Genomic DNA, 18,909 nt, shown 5'->3' on the forward strand with positions numbered 1-18,909 from the left:
TGTGAAAACCTACCATGTGCACAGTACTCAGGCTAAGTATATTCCATATATCCCTTATTCTTACAACAAACCGGCACGGTGGGTGCTTCTGAAGTAAGTCTCAGGAACTGCTAGGCAAGGAGGAAATCAAAGGAGAATCAGTACCATCCTCCCAGGAAGGTTTGATCTAAGTAAAATGTGTAACTTGACTAAAGACACAAGCTAGTCAATGGCAGAGCTGGGATCCCAACACCGGTGTATCTCATTCTAGAGCCAGCCTAAGTCTACTGGTGGCACTCTACTCGGGTCCATGTCCCCCTACAAGGCACCAGAATCCTCAGATTGGTGGGCTGCTGCTCAGGGACCCCACTAAAGACCACCAAATAACCCCAGTTTCCTAAGCAGTGTCTGTGTTCTGGCTACTGAAGGGGGAAGTTCCGAGCAGCCCTGACTGCTGCTTTACACAGAGAGGCCTGGCGCGAACTCTATGGCCATCGCATTTGAGTTCCTGCCTCTGCCCTCCCCCCACTGACCAGCCCTAGCAAGACGGACAACCAGGAGAGGAGTCTCTTCTGATCTTGTCTTCCTCACTAAGCATCTATCAAAACTTACCAAAAGCAGATGAGTGGTTGCCCAGGGCTGGGCCAGTTAAAGGAAGGGGGAGTGGCCATTAATGGGTACAAGGCTTCTTTTTGAGGTGATGACAATGTTCTGAAATTAAATAGTGGTGATGCCGGTACAGCACTGTGATTGTACTAAAAGCTGCTGAATTGTACACCTTATGCTGATGAATTGTATGGCACGTCAAATACCGCAAAATGCTATTAAGAAGAAAAATTCCTATTTGCCTCATCTACCATCTCTTCATGGCTAATTGGGTGATTAGTTGTGGTGAGTTTTAACTACGTCTACAAATTTTCAATACTCTTTTATTCAAGAGATGGAGCTTAATTACCTTCCCCTTGAATATGGGCTGGACTTAGTGACTTTATCCAAGGGAATGGCGTGTGCCAGAAGTGAGCAAGTATAACTTCTGAGACTAGGTCATAAAAGTCACTCACTCTCGAGGGCAGCTAGCAGCCACATTGTGAGGACACTCAGACAGCCCCATGGGGAGGCACAGGTGGTGAGGAATGGAGGCCTCCTGCCAGGAGCCATGGGAGTGAGCCATTTCAAAGCCTTCGAGTCTTTAGGTGACGATGACCCCAGCCAACATTTAACCACACCCTCATGAAAGACCCTGAGTTAGAACTACCAGCTCACCCACACCGAAATTCCTGACCACAGACACTGAAAGAGAATAATTTTTTACTGTTTTAAGCCACTAAATTTTGAGATAATATTTTTACAAGAAGAGATAATATTAGATACGGTAGAATACAGTAGATAATTCACTAGATTATATTGGCTAAAAATGAGGCAGTCTGGGCTAAAATTTGGACAAACACTGGTGGGCTTAAGGCTTTATCCTTCCAAAATAACACTTTTCTGTTTTAATAGAGGAACTCTGGAGACACAGTGCACCAATCCAAAAGGACCATGACAAAGGTTGAAAAGTGCTGTGAGCATTTCAACCTTGGTGGCAGGCCTGCAGGGAGGTTATTTTTGGTCCAGGTCTGGGAAGTGTATGTGACTTTCACATCATACCAAGCATCCTGCTTCCTGTTCTTCCTAGAGGGTCTCTGCCCATCCCTTAGGCAGCCCAGAGAGACAACATGGGTGGGGACGCAATAGTATCAGCGCTATCAGTGACAAGAAAATGCTCCTTTCTCTCCAGGGCTCTTGTTCCCCTTTCCTTTCATGGCACCAGCTCCTTTCAGGATATCTCATCTCCCATGAATAAAGGTCAGTCATTCTCGCCTTTATCTCTTTAATGGAGGGGGTCTTTCTATTCCAGATAAGTTACGTCTTTGCTGCCTGCTGCCTTTTTTTCTGTTTCTCTCCCTCTTTTGTTTCTTCTGTCTCCTTTGACATTTGTTGCTGCTACAGTCCTTAGGAAATCCTGGAATTCCACTAACAGTTTGCCCAAAACTGGGGATTGGAGTAAAGAATACTAGAGCCCAGAGCAATTACTTCAGAGTGTTTTATGCTTGGCTGAAACAGAAAAGAAGAGCAAGCACACACACAGTGCACCCCCAACACAACAACACGGCTGGTGTGCTGGTTCACGGGGCCCACCTCACCATGACAAGCCTGGGAAGAGGATGGCTGATTGGACCCTCCACCCCTCCTTCTCCCACCCAGGCTGAGGATTATTACTAGGTAACAAAACCCAAAACCATTCATAAAGGATTAATAGTAATCTCTCAAGCACACAGTATTTCTTTTGCTAGACTGTTTACCTTCCAGTGTGTCATTTCTCCATCAGCTTTGCATATGTTCAAGGATTTTCTGTCACTCACTAAGAGTGTAAACACCACAGATACTAACTCCAAGTTTTGAGTTTTGTGATTTCACCACTTACCTGTTTTTGAAACCATGAACTCTGTTTTGGCCCCAGGATTCCCCTGTTGGGTCCTGGAGTGCCTCAGAGCACTGTAGGGAACTGCCATGCGAATCAGGAGGTTTTATATTTTTTGAGGGAAAAGCAGCTGGACTTGACATTGGGGAAGACTAGCCTGAGAGAGTTCACAGTTCAGCATTAGACTCAACTATACTCTTTTTTGATAAAATCATGCATTTGCAAAGCTGAGGGTTTGGTGGTCACAATGATAAAAAGAAAATGTCACCCAAAATACCATTTGCAGCAGAAAATGAAGATAGCAGTGTCCACTTTGATTCCAAGGTTGGAGAGATTGTGCAGTGTAAATTCTGTTCTCGAGTAATTGTGATCTTTCTTTTTTAACCCTAATCTGAGGATATGTTTATTCACCTGAGAGAGAGAGAGAGAGAATTGATGTGAGAAACTTCAATCAGTTGCCTCTCATACATGCCTCCACCAGGATCGTAACCACAATGTAGGTGGGTACGTGCCCTGACCAGGAATCGAACCCACAACTTTTGGTATCCAGGGTGACACTCCAACCCACGGAGCCACCCATCCAGAGAAGTAACTGTGATCTTTTAAGAATGAAATAATAGTTTTCCTTTCAATTTATGTGTATTTTTTTTTTGAATGGCAGTAATTGTTAGGACATAAATACCTATTAAGTGGTTTTAACCCAACTACTAAATATATGGAGCTGGTGGGTATTTCTTTCGGCTTCAGGTCACCATGCAAAAATAACTGACGTGCTAAGAGAACAACTGAGAAACCGAGAAAGCTTGGTATCTCTGCCCATTGCAACCTGACCTCATCGCATCCATCTCTAACATTCCCCTGAGCGCTCGTCCTGTGTCTTTCCTTAGTGCCCAGGGTGCCACTCCCCAAACTTGCCATGCTTCCGCACCTCTAGGACCTCACACATGCTCTTCTCTTTTTAGGAAAATGGCCCTTTTGTCTCTCCCGTTTTCGGTGTATGCTCTCATGTCAGCTGTATTTGCAATTATAGCAGCGCCCACCACATAGTACAGCATTTAATTGGCTTGCATCTTTGTTTTCTCCATAGACAATGAGCTTCTTGAGAGCAAGGACAGATCTATTTCCCCTTGGTATACCCAGCATTGGTTGATTGAAAGAAAAGGGGTAAACATATTACTGGAAGCTTTTTTGAGAATTCTGTTGTCCAGACACTGCCTTTTACTCTCTCCTCCACAGACAGTCCTACTATCCACAACCTCAGCTGGATCATCTGTACTGCAAGAACAGAGTCCAACCATGGGTCCATTGGCCTTTCTTCCCCCTGAAACTGTTCCTGTGATAGAAGGTCATCGATGAATTGGGACGTAGAGATTTTGTTTGAGATACTGTGGCCTCCGCTGAGGAAGTGCATGTGCTGGGGCTGCCCTAAAGATGAGGTTCTACAGTGGAGAACCGGGACAGACACATTTGGCGCAAGCAACAGAGATTCCAATTCCTAAAGGAAGAAAGGTGGATTTTGTGTGTTTTTGGCTCAGTTTGGTTCATTTTGATTTGTTTTGATTGTTTGTTTAGAATCATAGCATTATGTTTGTTCTTCTCCTGGGCCAAGAGCAGCATCAGTGCCAGGATCCTGGGGCAACCGTGCTTCCCAGAGCCTGGGATTTCAGTCAGGAGCTCAGGACTTACTCCGAATTCAAAACAACACAGGCTCCCGGGTCATGATGAACCTCACCCAAGGCTCTATTGTCAGCATGACGAGGTTTCTTCCTCCTCCTTCCAAGTCCCTCTCTTTTGTGCTCTCATTACCAACTAACCACCATTTTTTTTTTTAGCTGCAGTTCAAAGTCCAAAGAGAGGGAATCTGATTGGTCCAGCTGACCAGTGAAGTCTCTCTTTGAGCAGAGATTTTGCAGAACCTATAATCTGGCTGTGCTTGAGTCACGTGTCTACTACTCATCAGTCTGCCGAGGTGAGGAGAAGAGTCTCCAAGGGCATCAGGATAATCATTCAACGGGAAGGAAGTTGAATAGAAGCTATGAGTGTAGCAAATAGCCTGAGAATTTGCCCCTCTGGTCCGTGGGATCTTTCCAGTTGTATAGTGCTAACTAGCCATTTTCTCAACAACATTGCTTGTTTTTCTTCCGAATTCTTACTTATTCTGAAATTGTCAACTATGGTTTGTGCTCCGATACCGCTCAGACATCCAGCCATGGAGCCATTGGTATCAAGTACATCATTTAACATTTAACACACTAACAAGGGGACTCTTGCTGTTTCCTTGAGCAAGTCTCTTTCCCTCTTGGGTGCTCAACTGCATTTCCTGTGAAGGTGAGCATAAATGTGCTTTACCTGCCCAAAGAGAGGACAGAGACCAGTTCACCTGAGGTACTCTCTCACACCAAGAACACAGGATTCTACAGTGATTTATGAACTTAGAGTTTCCAGGCCACTGAAGCAGCACCTATGTGCAGGATAAATGGATCAATGAAGTGGAAAAACAATTTTTTAATTTGAGCAATGAAACCCATTAAATAAAGAAAACGCTTTTAATTGGCACGTCCAAATAATTGAGGATGCAGTTCTTTATCCTTAGCCTAAACTGGCAGGTATTTTGCATGGATGCAGGCCAAGCCTGAATCTTCAGTGAGATCCTCCTGGGATTCAGGCACATCTCAAGGCTGACTTTAAACCTGAATACTGAACTTTCCCAACCTCTTCTATGAGACTGTCACGTAAACCACAAGTAATGTCTGCCACGTCAATCTTTGGTGTTTTGGCTTGTTTATTCACAAATTTCACTTCTGAACTACTATATCCTAGACCTGTTACTTTTCTCTTTTGCACATTTGAAGCTCTGTCCCAACTGGTTCTTTTGTCCAAACATACTTAAGCTTCATCCAAAAAATAAATCACCTTTCTTAGACCCTGCATAATCCTCTAGCTCTCTCTCTGTCCCTCACACCCGAGCTTCAGGTAAGAATGGTCTGTACTCAGAGTCTTCATTTACCCAATCTCTCATCTCCTACCTAAGACAGGGTGGCTTCTGCCTCCAGCATACCATTGACCTTGCTTCAACCAGGGTTACTGGGAGTCTTCCAATTTCTGCCTAGAATACACCCTCTTGAGGTCTAACATGCCTGACCCTGTGTCCACTGTCTCTTACCTCAGCCTCACCTTCTTCCTTCCTCTCTGGTATCAGTGGTTTTCAAAATTCCCTGGGAGGGCTTGTTTGAAGATTGGTGGGCTCCAGCTCAGAATTTCTGACTTAGTAGATCTGGTATGGGGCTCTAGAATATGTCTTTTAAACAACAGTTTCATGCCAAAGTTGCTGGTCTTTGGGCCATACATTGAGAAACATTACTAAGAATGATTTTGCTTCCCCCACCCTTGAACATTTGGCAATGACCTGACACATTTTTAGCCATTACAACTCGGGAGGTGGGGAGTTATGGTGTTGAAACCTAGTGGGTAAAGAACTGGGATGATGTTAAACATCCTAAAAGGTATGGCACAGCCAAATCCCACCACCAAAAAAGAATCCTCTGGCCAAAAATACCAATGGCGCCAAGGCACCCTTGAGAAATCCTGCTCTAGCAACTCTCTCTTTAGCTGGCCTGTCTCCCATCTCTGCTTCTCTCCTTATCCAGTCGCTCCCTAGAGCCCTTTGGTTCCACCTTCTGCGTATGTCCCTTCTGTCTTTACCTTTTTGTTTCTGCTGTTCTTCCTTATTTCAGACTTCATCACCTTCTATGTGGATTACTTACTGCAGCAGCTTCTTAAGTGGACTTTTTGACAGTTAAGGTCATCCCTCCCAAATTGACATGACTTTTGGAGCATATGGCTTACCCAGTTAAAAGCCATCAATGCTTCCCCTGCCCAGGTAGTATCTCTACAAGAAGACCTCAGACCCTTGGAACACACGAGGCCTCCCATGACTAATTCCTGCCAGCCTCACCAGTCTCATCTGCCCTGCTGCTCCCTCCCCACAACCCATGCTTCTGCCTTGCAAATCTAAATACAATTGCCCATAGGTGCCACAGCTGTCTCATCTCCAGGCACTTAATTCTGTTTCCTCTATCTAGAAAGCCTCTTTCTCTATCTCTGCTTGGCTAATTCTTTTCTAGTTCAAGTGCCACCTCCTCCAAAAAGCCTTCTCTGACCCTCTTCACCTGTGAGTTAGGTGTTATATCTGTACCCATCTGTCATAATATTTATCAAACAGAAGGGTCAGGATAGCATGGTGTTAAACACTACGACTCTGAACTGAAATTCCAGGATTTGAATCCCAGTTCTGATGTTTACTAGCTGTGTGACCTTGAATAATCTACTTAACTGTCTTTGTCTCAGTTTCCTTATCTGGTGCTTACCTCATTAGGTTGTTAGAGGATCAAAGGAGTTACTGAACAAGTAAAGCACTTAGAACAGGGCTTGGCAATTAATGAACTTTTCATACTGTTGGCCATTGTTGTTAGAATTGACTTGTCTATTTACCTCCCTGGATTGTAAACTTGGTGAGGACAGCCACATGTGTTTGATTTGAGGCTTTGTACTTCAACTAAGCATAATAGTGTCTGTCACTCTTCTCTGTTACCATAATATAAAGCTATCATAAGAAATGAATTTATGGAAAATGTAGAGCAATCATCAAATATAAAATATTTACTTTTCAAACTCATCTTTTTTGTGGTTGTTTTTAATGAATCTGAAACAAGGGGCATTAGTCTGACCTATAAGTATTTGCTTACTGCTCTTCACAGGAAAGTTGGGGGAAATGTTTAGTGAGAAATAAATTTGTTAACACTGTAAGAGGCTAGAAACTAAAGGTAAATCTTCAACTTGCAGAATAATGCTGGTTAGTGATCAGTGTTTTCCAAGGAGTGTTTCAAATAATACTTGTTCCAGGTGATGGTAATGTTTTTTGTGATGGTGCAGATGGAAATACTGGATTAAGCAAATCTATACAAGTTTCTTTGTGGTAGGAATTTACAGATTCTTTAATAAGCTAATGTTCACCATGAGTCTCTCAGATAAGATCTCAGATCAATCTAGGGCACTGAATTTCCCAAAATTATTTGACCAGAATGCTTTTCCATCAAGTTCTTTCTTGGGAGACAACTATTTCATGGCACATACTTTAGAAACACAGCATGGAAAACACTGGTGCAGCCCATACTTTTTTAATTTACAGACTGATGAAGGTAAGGTACAGAGAAATTAAATAACTTTCCCAAAATAACACAGTCAATGGAAGAGTCTGACTACTGGACCAGGGTATTTTCTTCCACACTTTTTTATTGTTGTTCAAGTACAGTTGTCTTCATTTTCCCCCCAACCCCAACCATCGCTGCTTTCTCCCCTTGATCCTACTGCCCTTTGGTTTTGTCCATGTGTCCTTTGTATATTTGCCTGAAAACCCATCCCCCTTCCTCTCCCATTATCTCCTCCCACCTCCCTCTGATTACTGACAGTTTGTTCTTAATTTCAGTGTCTCTTGTTCTATTTTGCTTGCTTGTTTTTTTTGTTGATTAGGTTCCACTTATAGGTGAGATCATATGGTATTTGTCTTTCACTGACTGGCTTATTTCACTTAGCATAATATTCTCCAGATCCATCCATGCTGTCACAAAAGTAGGAGCTCCTTCTTTCTTTCTGCTGTGTAGTATTCATTGTGTAAATGTACCATAGTTTTTTGATCCATTCATTTACTGATGGGCACTTAGGTTGTTTCCAGCAATTGGCTATTGTAAATTATACTGCTATGAACGTTGGGGTGCACAGGTTCTTTTGAATTAATGTTTCAGGATTCTTAGGGTATAATCCCAGCATTGAAATTTCCAGGTCAAAAGGCAGTTCCATTTTTAGTTTTCTGAGGAAATTCCATACTGTTTTCCACAGTGGCTGCCCCAGTCTGCATTCCCACCAACAGAGCACTAGGGTTCCCTTTTCTCCACATCCTTTCCAACACTTGTTGTTTGTTGATTTGGTTATGATGGCCATTCTGACTGGGGTGAAGTGGTATCTTATTGTGGTTTTAATTTGCATCTCTCTGATGGCTAGTGATGCTGAGCATCTTTTCATGTGTCTCTGGGCCCTCTGTATGTCCTCTTTGGAGAAGAGTCTGTTCAAGTCCTTTGCCCATTTTTTAATTGGGTTATTTGTCTTCCTGTCATGGAGTTATGTGGGTTCTTTATATATTTTGGAGATCAAACCCTTGTCTGAGGTATCATTGGCAAATATGTTTTCCCATATAGTTGGTTCTCTTTTCACTTTAATGCTGTTTTCTTTAGCTTTACAGAAGCTTTTTAATTTGATGAGGTCCCATTTGTTTATTCTTTCCTTTATGTCCCTTGCTTTAGGGGATGTGTCTGTGAAAATATTGCTGCATGGAATGTCTGAGATTTTCCTGCCAATGTTCTGCTGAAGGACTTTTATGGTGTCACAACTTATATTTAAGTCTTTTATCCACCTTGAATTTATTTTTGTGTATGGTGTAAGTTGGCGGTCAAGTTTCATTTTTTTGCACATAGCTGTCCAGATGTCCCAATGCCTTTTGTTGAAGACGCTATTTTTAATCTATTTTATACTCCTGCTCCCTTTGTTAAATATTAATTGACCATAGAGACTTGGGTTTATTTCTGGGCTCTCTGTTCTGTTCCATTGGTCTATGTGTCTGTTCTTATGCCAGTGCCAGGCTGTTTTGATTACAGTGGACTTATAATATAGTTTGATATCAGGTGTTTTGATCCCTCCTACTTTGTTCTTCTTTCTCAGATGGACCAGAGTATTTTCAAACAACTATACTAAGGTGTTCTCTTCTAAATTCTCAGAAAGTAGAGGCCTGAGGCTTCTGACTTTGTTTCAAAGTGGTTTTTGATTTCAAATTTCAGAATCTCAAGAAATTTCAAAACAAAGTTTCTGAAGAAAATAAAAGCGGGTTTCATCTCCCTTTCAGTCAGATAGAATGACTTCCTATCTTCTCTGAGGTTTTAAATCCAGCCTATCCCTCCAGGCCTCTTCTTTCAATTCTTAGCATATCAGAGAAGCTCAATTAATACTCACTGAGCATTGAACATTCCATAATTTCTCCTACCAATAAGGGAGCGTCTTCTGCTCCCACAATACATTTTCAGCACTATTCAATGGAAGTTTTCATAATCTCCCTTATAACTGCTTATACACATTCTCTTCTCAGCACTAGATTATAAAATCCTGCAAGAAAGGATCAATAACTAATTCATTCCTATAAATTAATATCAAAACTTGATTCCAGAGAAAGAGCTATTATAATTATTTATATGTTATTATAAATTAACATGCATCATTTTTCATGCCATATTAACCCAGGCAGATTGGTTATGCTGTAGTAACAAAGAGCCCCCATATCTCAGTGATACAAACCAATAAAAGTTCTCACACATATTACAGACCTTATATGGGCCAGCAGAGGACTCTGCTCTGTACAGCCACTTAAGATACTTGAGCAAGTTTGATCACCACTTTGGGTCTCAGTTCTTTCCTTTGTAAAGTAAGAGACTGGAGAATATAACTTCTAAGATCCCTTCTTGCTCAAATATTCTCATATTCTATGATGAGGCAGGGGGCATTTATCCCAAGAATTGCTCTCTTTCTCTCTATAAAAGAGATCTTGTTGACAAAGGTCTGCCATTCTTAGCAGAATTATCCCTTTAATACCAGCTGTTTTCTTTTCCTAAATAAGTAGAGAAACCGCAGAGGACAGAACAGTTCAGAGAGAAAGGACCCAGAAATAGCCTTTTCTTTCAAGTTGGAGTCAAGCAGGAGCCTTGAGCAGACGGGAGATGTTCACTTTGCTTTTGGGAGATGCCAAACTTGTCTCTTGAATCAAATTGGATTTTAAGAGGAGCACAAAAATTCCTTAATGTTCTTTGAGCTGCTCTCTGGCCTGGGCCCAGGAAACATTGTTATTGTAACTGAGACGTTGGGACATTGGCAGTGTTATGTTCTTGTTTGGCTTGGTACATCTCTTTATTTATTAAAGCCTCTGGGCTCTCCAGGCCATGTTTAGTGTATTAATTTATGTAGTTTGCCTCCTTAGAGAAAAGACCAATTTGAATACCTCCAGCTTCAGTATGACCCAGTTTGCCACCGACATAGTAACTCTGAAGATATTTCTTTCCTCTTCTTTCATATTAAGTCTGTAAAATGTATTTGGGGCCCACATTAGGCAGGAGGTCAAGATCCCTTACCTTCTTATTCAAATGCCACTCTCTTCCTTCACTATGAAGAATTGAACTCTCAGTTTAATTTAACCAGCTATAAGTTAATTCAACAAACCAAGTATTATTTAGTTTATCTTGACTTAAATATGAGCCAGTTTCTGTCTTCAAGGAGGTAGGAATTTACTAAAGAGACAGACACAGAAACAAACTTCTCCAGAAGAGTGTGGCTGGGCCAGAGCTAGAGGTAAGTAGTAAGAGGGATGTGGATGAGGGAGCGGCACTTCTTCCTAAGAGGCATAGGGTGGGAGGAGATTTCTGGAGAAGAGTGCTTGACTTGGGTCCTGAAAGATGGACAAGTTTGCCAAATGTAGATAAGTGTGTGGCCTAACCTGGGTCAAGACAAGATGAAGCAAAATACCATTCCATGCTTGGGGAACTTCAAATAATTTTAGTTGGCTCAAGCGTGGGATGAGTTAGAGGAGGTGCAAAAGTGAGAAAGGGGTCAGATCATGATAAACGTGGTTCTTTAAAAATATATTTTTTTAAATTTATTGGTGAGAGAGAGAGAAAGAGCAGGGGGGGGGGAGAGAGAGATTTGTTGTTCCACTTATTTATGCATTCATTCATTGGTTCTTGTATGTGCCCCGACCAGCTATTGAACCCAAATCCTTGGTATATTGGGATGATATTCTAACCACCTGATGATATTCTACTCAGCCAGGGCCTTTAAAAATAATTTGAAAAACAATCTATAAGCCAGGTAGATGGACAATTTTTCCAAAAAGGCTCCATGAAGTCAACCTTTGTTTCTTAAAAATACTTGGTCATATCTGATTAAATGAACATCATTCTGAAATATGACATTCTAGGGAAGGTCATGGCTGCGTAATTAATGTTTCTATTTATGTCCTGCTAACAAGATTGGTCATTTTTTAATCTATTCAGATCACTATATTGTCAATAAAAGAGAATATATAATAGTTCCCAAATTCTAGAGGAATCAGGCAGGGAGAAAAAAATAAAATGTGTCACTTATGCTTATAAAAACATAATTTATTAAATTTTTACAAGTTTTTAGAAAGCTTAGAGAAAAGAGACCTTAAAGGGTTTCTTATATTTGGAAAATAGAACATTAAAATATTGACACTATTCTTAACATAAGCTACAATCATGCTTTATCATTCAGTTCTTATAATTAATTCTTGCTCTGCTCCATCTCATGAACCCATCTGATTTTTTTTTTTTTTTTTTTTTTTACTATTATCCTGGAAATCCTGACTCATCCACTTGTCCGTCTCTAAGCTGTTTAAGTGAGGTCTTCAGAAGCCACGCCCCAAAGTACCTGGCCAGGTCCCGCCCAGGGGGCTCTGGACCGTCCTTTGTTGAAGAGCGGTATAGGCAAGGCTTCTCAGGGAAGCATTATAGAAAAACAAAACTGGTCTGTAGATGATGAAAGACTCAAAAAGGTTGTGGTTAATTTGTTACTGATGCTTTTCAAAAGTGAAAGATGTGCTAAAAGTCTTTTACAAGAATAATGTAGCTGGCAGGAAATTTGGATGTTTCCATGGTGTGCAAAACAAAATAAAATCAACGCAGAACAAGTTTTATAGTACTTATAAACATAGTAATTAATCCTACTTTTCAAGAAGAGTAGATACAGCATATAATTTTTAAAAATAGATGAACATGATCTTTACAGAGAAAAATATCTTTAAATACAACATAATAATCCTGAGACATAATATACCATGAATATTAAGCACATCGTTAGACTAAGCCAGGAATATCTTGAGAACATCAAGAGATTCAGAATGTCGCAAGCAGATCCCAAACACCTGTATATTCGTAAAACTCCATAGGTATCTGAATTCTCACTTGAAAACCACTGGCCTGGATGCTATATTCAAATTAAAGAAGAAAAGTTGTGATCCAGTTAACACTTTAAAAAATGAGTGAAATTATGACTAATGACACTCTACTGCTGTTATCTAGTATCAGGCAAAGTGGTGCCAGGAGCCTGACGCACAGGGACACAGTGTGAACAGCGAGGGCACTGACAGTTCCCCAGGAACTCCCTGCGTAGCCCATCGTTTCAAAACACCTACAGCAGTAATGCTGTACCCACACATATTTAACCTGAGGAGGCTGATCAACACGAACATGTCAAATAAACCTAATTCCTTCCAGTGCTTCTCTTTTTACAAGGTGAAAGAACAAATTTCTTGTGATTTTCTGAGGACCCTCTGGGAAACCTTCAAGAGAGCCTTTAAAGATATTATTTAGGATTCAATTTAGGAAAGAAAATATGAAAAGTTGTCAGGAGATCTGAACACTGGTTAAGGTAGGATCATGAGTTACTGAGAATAATCCTTGGCAATCAATTTATCTCAAGTGACAATAACAGATTTTAAAAGTAAACATAGAAGGTAGCATGATGGTAAAGAACATTAATTTAATTTCAAAATCGAGAAGCTATTGTTCTCTTAAATGATCAAGGATGTGACAAAGTCAACATAAAGCACAGGAAATTAGTCTTAAAATACACAGAAACTTTGTTATCTAGGCAGGTGACATAGAAGGTAAGAATCATCTTTTATAACCTCTCATGGAGAGCAGAGCAGTAATCTCAGAATCTTTTGTCATTTTAATTGAGAGAAAGCCAGATTCTAGTTTTGCTTCAGTTCAACAATTGGCACCCTTGGTTTTTGAAAATTTCATAAACCTTAGCCAGCTGTGACCATGGCAAGTAAAATTCCCTTTCTGCAAATTTTGTACATTTTTTATACATTTTTATTCATTTTACTTTAAGACAAAACTACTCTTTTTTAAAACAAAATACATTCCTCTTAGTATGACTTCTCCAAGTGGCAAAAAAATGAACAAAGTTATTAACAGACCCGAAGATATAATCATACAGGGCTTCAGGAATATTCAGTTTATGTGAGAATAGAGCTCTCTGAAGATATTTTATAATCTCTTTTGGTAATACCACCTCTCTGTATATAAATATATATATTTAATCCTTACCTGAGGATATGTCTATTGATTTTAGAGGGGGAGGGAGGGGTGACAGAGAGAAAGAGAGAGAGAGAGAGAGAGAATCTCGATTGGTTGCCTCCCATAAGCGCCCAACCTGGAGAACCTGAAGCCTAGGTATGTGCTCTGACCTGGGATGGAACCTGCAACTTTTTAGTGCATGGGATGACGCTCCAACCATCTGAGCCACCGGCCCCACCCCCAGGGCTGCAGGAATATATTTTTAACAGACAAATAAACATACAGATACAGAAAGAGAGTTTATAACTTCAATTTTAAAATTGCAGCTATGGGTCAAGCATAAACACAGAAACACCAAACTCACTCATTCATATCAAAGAGCTGTTCTCTTCTCATTGTGGACAAATTTGTAATTGACTTGAGCTCAAAAAAGACAAATTGATAAACAGACAAGAGTAATAAGACAGATTATCTATCATCTCTCACCCAGCAGAGACAAGGTCTGTATAAATCATCAGTCCATTTGCAGAGATCACAAGTGGTCAGACCATAAAACCAAAAGCTCACTCTAGAAATCAAGCAAGTACTCAAAAAAAAAAAAAAAAATCAAAATCGTATTCTTACTGTACTATCAATGGACAAGAGTCTGCAACATGGGACCCCAAGTCAGACTCACTATTGGGTCCCCCAGTCACAAGTCAAGAAGGGAACACATTTCTGGACAGTGTGGCTCAGTTGGTTGGAGGGTCATCCCATAAACTGAAAGGTTACAGGTTCAATTCCCTGTCAGGGCACATAACTAGGTTGCTTGCCGGTTTGGTCCTTGTAGGGACGTGTATGGGAGGCAACCCATGGATGTTTCTCTCTCACATCGACATTTCTCTCCCTCTCTCTCTCCCTCCCTTCCCCTCTCTCTAAGGGAAGATAATAATTTTTTAAAGAAGGGAACACAGAGGTCTAAGTCCTTGTTATTTGGGTGGAGTACACTAGGACCACCGGAAGGAGAGGCCCAATGCCAACCAGACTGTCAAAACCAAAATGCAGCGGACAGTTCGGGAGGTGATTTTATTTACACACCGCAATACGGAGAACATCCATTCCTGAGGGGTGACAGAGGAAAGGGAGGGTCTGGGGTTTTATCGTATCACATAAACAAGGCAGTTGTGAGGAACAGTGGAGGTGGGTTATTTACTGTAAGTCATATTGGGAGGAGTGGGGGTTCTCTGCCTTGAGCTGTTTTCTGGAACACCAAAGGGTAGGGATTTCAGAAAATAAAACACTAGAAGACTTTCAGAAAACAAAAGGGTAGAGGGATTTTTTAAACTATTACTCTTTCTTTGAGTAAAGGGCTCAGGTAAAGTTTAATATTGTGAGGGCTTATACATCAACCAAAACTAAGCTATGATTATTATTATTTTAGTGACTTTTAACTTTGGCATTATACCATGAGGATCATTGTAATTCATCATAAGGTGCAATGTAAGATTTTTTTTTTACTATATAGAAGTCAAACACTAATGTTTAAAGTTGACTTATCTTTTAAAAATATAATTTCAGACCAAGTCAATCGCATTCCCACTCACTTAATTGGCCACATGGGAGGGAATAGCTTATGCAAAGATATTTACAAACTTCAGGGCACTGGGAATTAGCGGGGAGAATGGGAAGTGAAGAATGGCCTGGGAAAGGTGAGGCTGGAGAGATAGCCAAGGCTAGGTGAGGAGGCCCTGGGGGCTCCCTCACAGTGAGAACCCAATCTGGAGGGTTTGGAAGGGTTGAAGGGTGTAAAGAGTTTGGAATTAGGGGTGAGATGCCACCTGCTAAAAGCCCGATCCTTGGGCCAAACTCTCAGGCTTTAGATCAGATGTTGTTACTTACTAGCTCTGTGATTTTGAGCAATTTACCCTCAGTTTTCTTCATTTGTAAAATGACGTTAATAGCACCTGTTTCAGAGGAATTTTGCAATTTAACACAAGTAAAGTACCCAGAATGATTTCTGGCATGCAGAATTAGCTATGATGACTACTCTAACCTCGATTGTCTTTGCTTTTGTATGCCCTTTTGAGCTGTTACTGTCTAGGGGCACTGGCAATTGGGCCTCAAATATTCCCCCATAGGAATGACTCAATGGCACCTATCTGGTTGGAAGTTGTGGGGTAGGTAAGGTTTTTGTTTTTGTTTTTTAATTTGTTGGGGTGTGTGTATGTGTGTGTGTGTAAGAGAGAGAAAGAGAGACATAGTTTTGTTGTTCCACTTATTTATACATTCATTGGTCGATGCTTGTGTGTGCCCTGACTGGGGATCAAACCTGCCACCTTGGTGTATTGGGATGATGCTCGGACCAACTGAGCTACAAAGTTTTGACTTGCTATAAGTATATAACTGCATCACTAAAAAGGCCAGAGTGAGTAAAGCCAACTGATCAAATCAAATAATGAAGTTTTGGAGATTAGGATGTGGGTAAAGTCCAGCCATTGACACCCTTATTATGTTGGGTGAGGGGGGCCAGGAAACAAGCCTGACTAAGGGCTATTGCAATGGTTTACACTATATGGCTCCAGGAAGGTTCCTTTTACATCAGTATCTACCCAGTGGCTCTGCAGTGCAAGTGGGGAACTCAAGTAAAATGAGCAGGGAGAGGTTCTAAGGGCCTAAATGGGTCTGAGGCTTGGAATGCACAGAAAGTCATAAAGCAAAAGCAAAACATGATATATGTTTGTCAAAATGTGTGATGGGTCATCAAAATCTGGGTAATGTGAAGAAGAACAGCAACTCAGCTTCCTCACAAAGACAGACGCACAGAAGTAGAATTGAAGAGTCTTGTTTGACACAGAGATTGCTCCAAAATCTTCATTAGCAATGCCAACTAGACTTGCTTCTAATTCCCAGGCCAGGTGAACTGGTGAATTATTCTAGAGCATAAGGTCTCTCAAATTGCTGTGCCAAGTGCCTGCTGACTCCAGACAAGGGCCACCAGCATGGTCCAAAGCCAATTCTGTCCCCCGCCTCACTCAGGAATGGCACTGCCGGGGCATGTGACATGGTCTGAGAGAAAGGAAGCAGAGACAGCCATCTCTTGAAGTCACACAAGCAAAATACCCATTCTTTTCATAATTGACATAAATGTAATTTGTAGCCTGAACCATTAGGATGAAATATCCACGCACACCTCCCCTCTCAGCTCCTGCAGGTGGATAGAGGACAAAGAAAAACACAGAAACCCAAACAATTATGGCAGAAACATCCATATAAAAATGCCTCTTTCCAAATTAATTTGGGTAGTGTCACAGTTTGCTTTGCTGCAGGGTCAAGCCTTGCTTCCAGGAGCAGAAATGTTTTACACAAATAGATTGTTAGTACTGCGGGGAATTGAAGTTTACTCAATCACCGTGAAAGCCTTGGCTTTCGGAGCTTTTGACCATGACCCAGTGTAAGAAATGCACTTTCTATTATGACCCAGTGCGCACATCCATAACTGCAGCAAGGTTTCCGTGGTGTAAATGCTCCCAGCATGGCTCATTACTAGCCATCAGCCTGATGTCGCTGAACCACTGAACATGGGGCTGAGAAGACATGCACACAATTGGCTGTCAGCACACGGTCGCCTCACACACACACACACACACACACACACGCGCGCCAGCAACAACAATGACCTCAGTTCAGCCTGGTGAACTAGTGTTGCAACTCTTTGAGAAACCCTTTTTAATTTGAAAACTTGTAAAACACCCCCAGCAAAAACAAGTCCATGTGCAATCCCTGAAGGTGAACATTGACGTCTTTTGTGAGACTCTTTCCATAAACACCCCCTTTAATAACTTATCTTCTTTGGGGGTTTTCCAAAACAGTATTCCCTCTAGTTTAAATCACTTCCTTCTCTGATTTTATTCTGATCCCTCTTTACTTCAGTCCAGATGATATTTTTCTTGGAAGCAGGCTTATTTATTTTTTTATTTTAGAGAGAGAAGAAGGGAGAGAGAGAGAGGGAGACGGAAACATCGGTGTGCTGTTCCACCTATTCATGCGTTCATTGTTGCTTCTTGTATCTGCTCTGACTAGGGAATGAACCCGCAGTCTCAGTGCATTGGGATGATGCTCCAATCAACTGAGCTACCCAGCCGGGGCTCTTGGAAGCAGTTTTTACGAAAAAACTTAAAAGATTGAGCTCTCTACACTTTAGAATGAAGGGTGTGTATATGTGTTAAAATGTATATGACTCCAGCCCTGGCCGCTGGCTCAGGGGGTTGGAGCATTGTCCCATGCACTGAAGGGTGTGGCTTCCGTCCCTACTCAGGGCGTGGCAACCAAGGGCTCTCTCCCTCTCCCCCCACCTTCCTCTCTCTCTCTCTCCCCTCACCTTCCTCTCTCCCTCTCTCTCTCCCCTCACCTTCCTCTCTCCCTCTCTCTCTCCCCTCACCTTCCTCTCTCTCTAAAATCAATAAACATATCTTTGGGTGAAGATTTAAAAAATTATATGACTTTAAATATTCAAAACAATTGGATAGACATTGGTAGTTTTCCTTAGGCCTTAAAGTTATTGTGTAAATTAAAGAATTGTATTGTTGAATAACAAACCACCCTAAAAGTCAGTGGTGTTCAGCAATAAACTCTTATTTCTCACATCTGAGAGTGAGCTGTGAAGACTCTTGTCCTAACTAGGCTTTATCTTTTGTTTGTGGGGCTACTGGAGGATCCACTCTGGACTGTGTTTGGGGGCACAGCTTTGCTCCACACATCCCTGGCCCACCTTGGGCCACTGGCCTGATGGAAGCGTTCCGTCTCCTGGTAACGGCAATGGCAATGGCAATGGCTCAAAAGACAGGAGGAAATTTGATGTGGGGTGGATGTGAAACTTGAGGGACCAGCAAGCAGACCATGGTAAACTGAATAAGGATCCTCCAAAATGTTCACGGTCTAATCCCTGGAACCTGTGAATGTCACCTCACATGGCAAAAGCGATTTCGTGTTTATGATTGTTAAGGATTCTTAGATGGGGAGATTATCCTGGATTATCTAGGTAAGATCCTAATAAGACAGAGTTAAGGATGGCAACACAGGGAGAAAGTGACATGATGGCCGAAGCAGAGGATGGAGTGACGAGACCAGGCACAGGGGACTGACTCACTTTCGACTTCTGCCCTCCAGACAGTAAGATAATAAATTTGTATTATTTTAAGCCATTAAGTTTGTGGAAATTTGTTAACAGCTGCAACTGGAGACTAATATCATGCCAGTAATACAACCTCATGTAGGAATAAACCTAACTTCCATCTC

The sequence above is a fragment of the Desmodus rotundus genome, chromosome 2, assembly GCF_022682495.2.
Source record: "Desmodus rotundus isolate HL8 chromosome 2, HLdesRot8A.1, whole genome shotgun sequence".
In the NCBI taxonomy this organism is placed as follows: domain Eukaryota; kingdom Metazoa; phylum Chordata; class Mammalia; order Chiroptera; family Phyllostomidae; genus Desmodus; species Desmodus rotundus.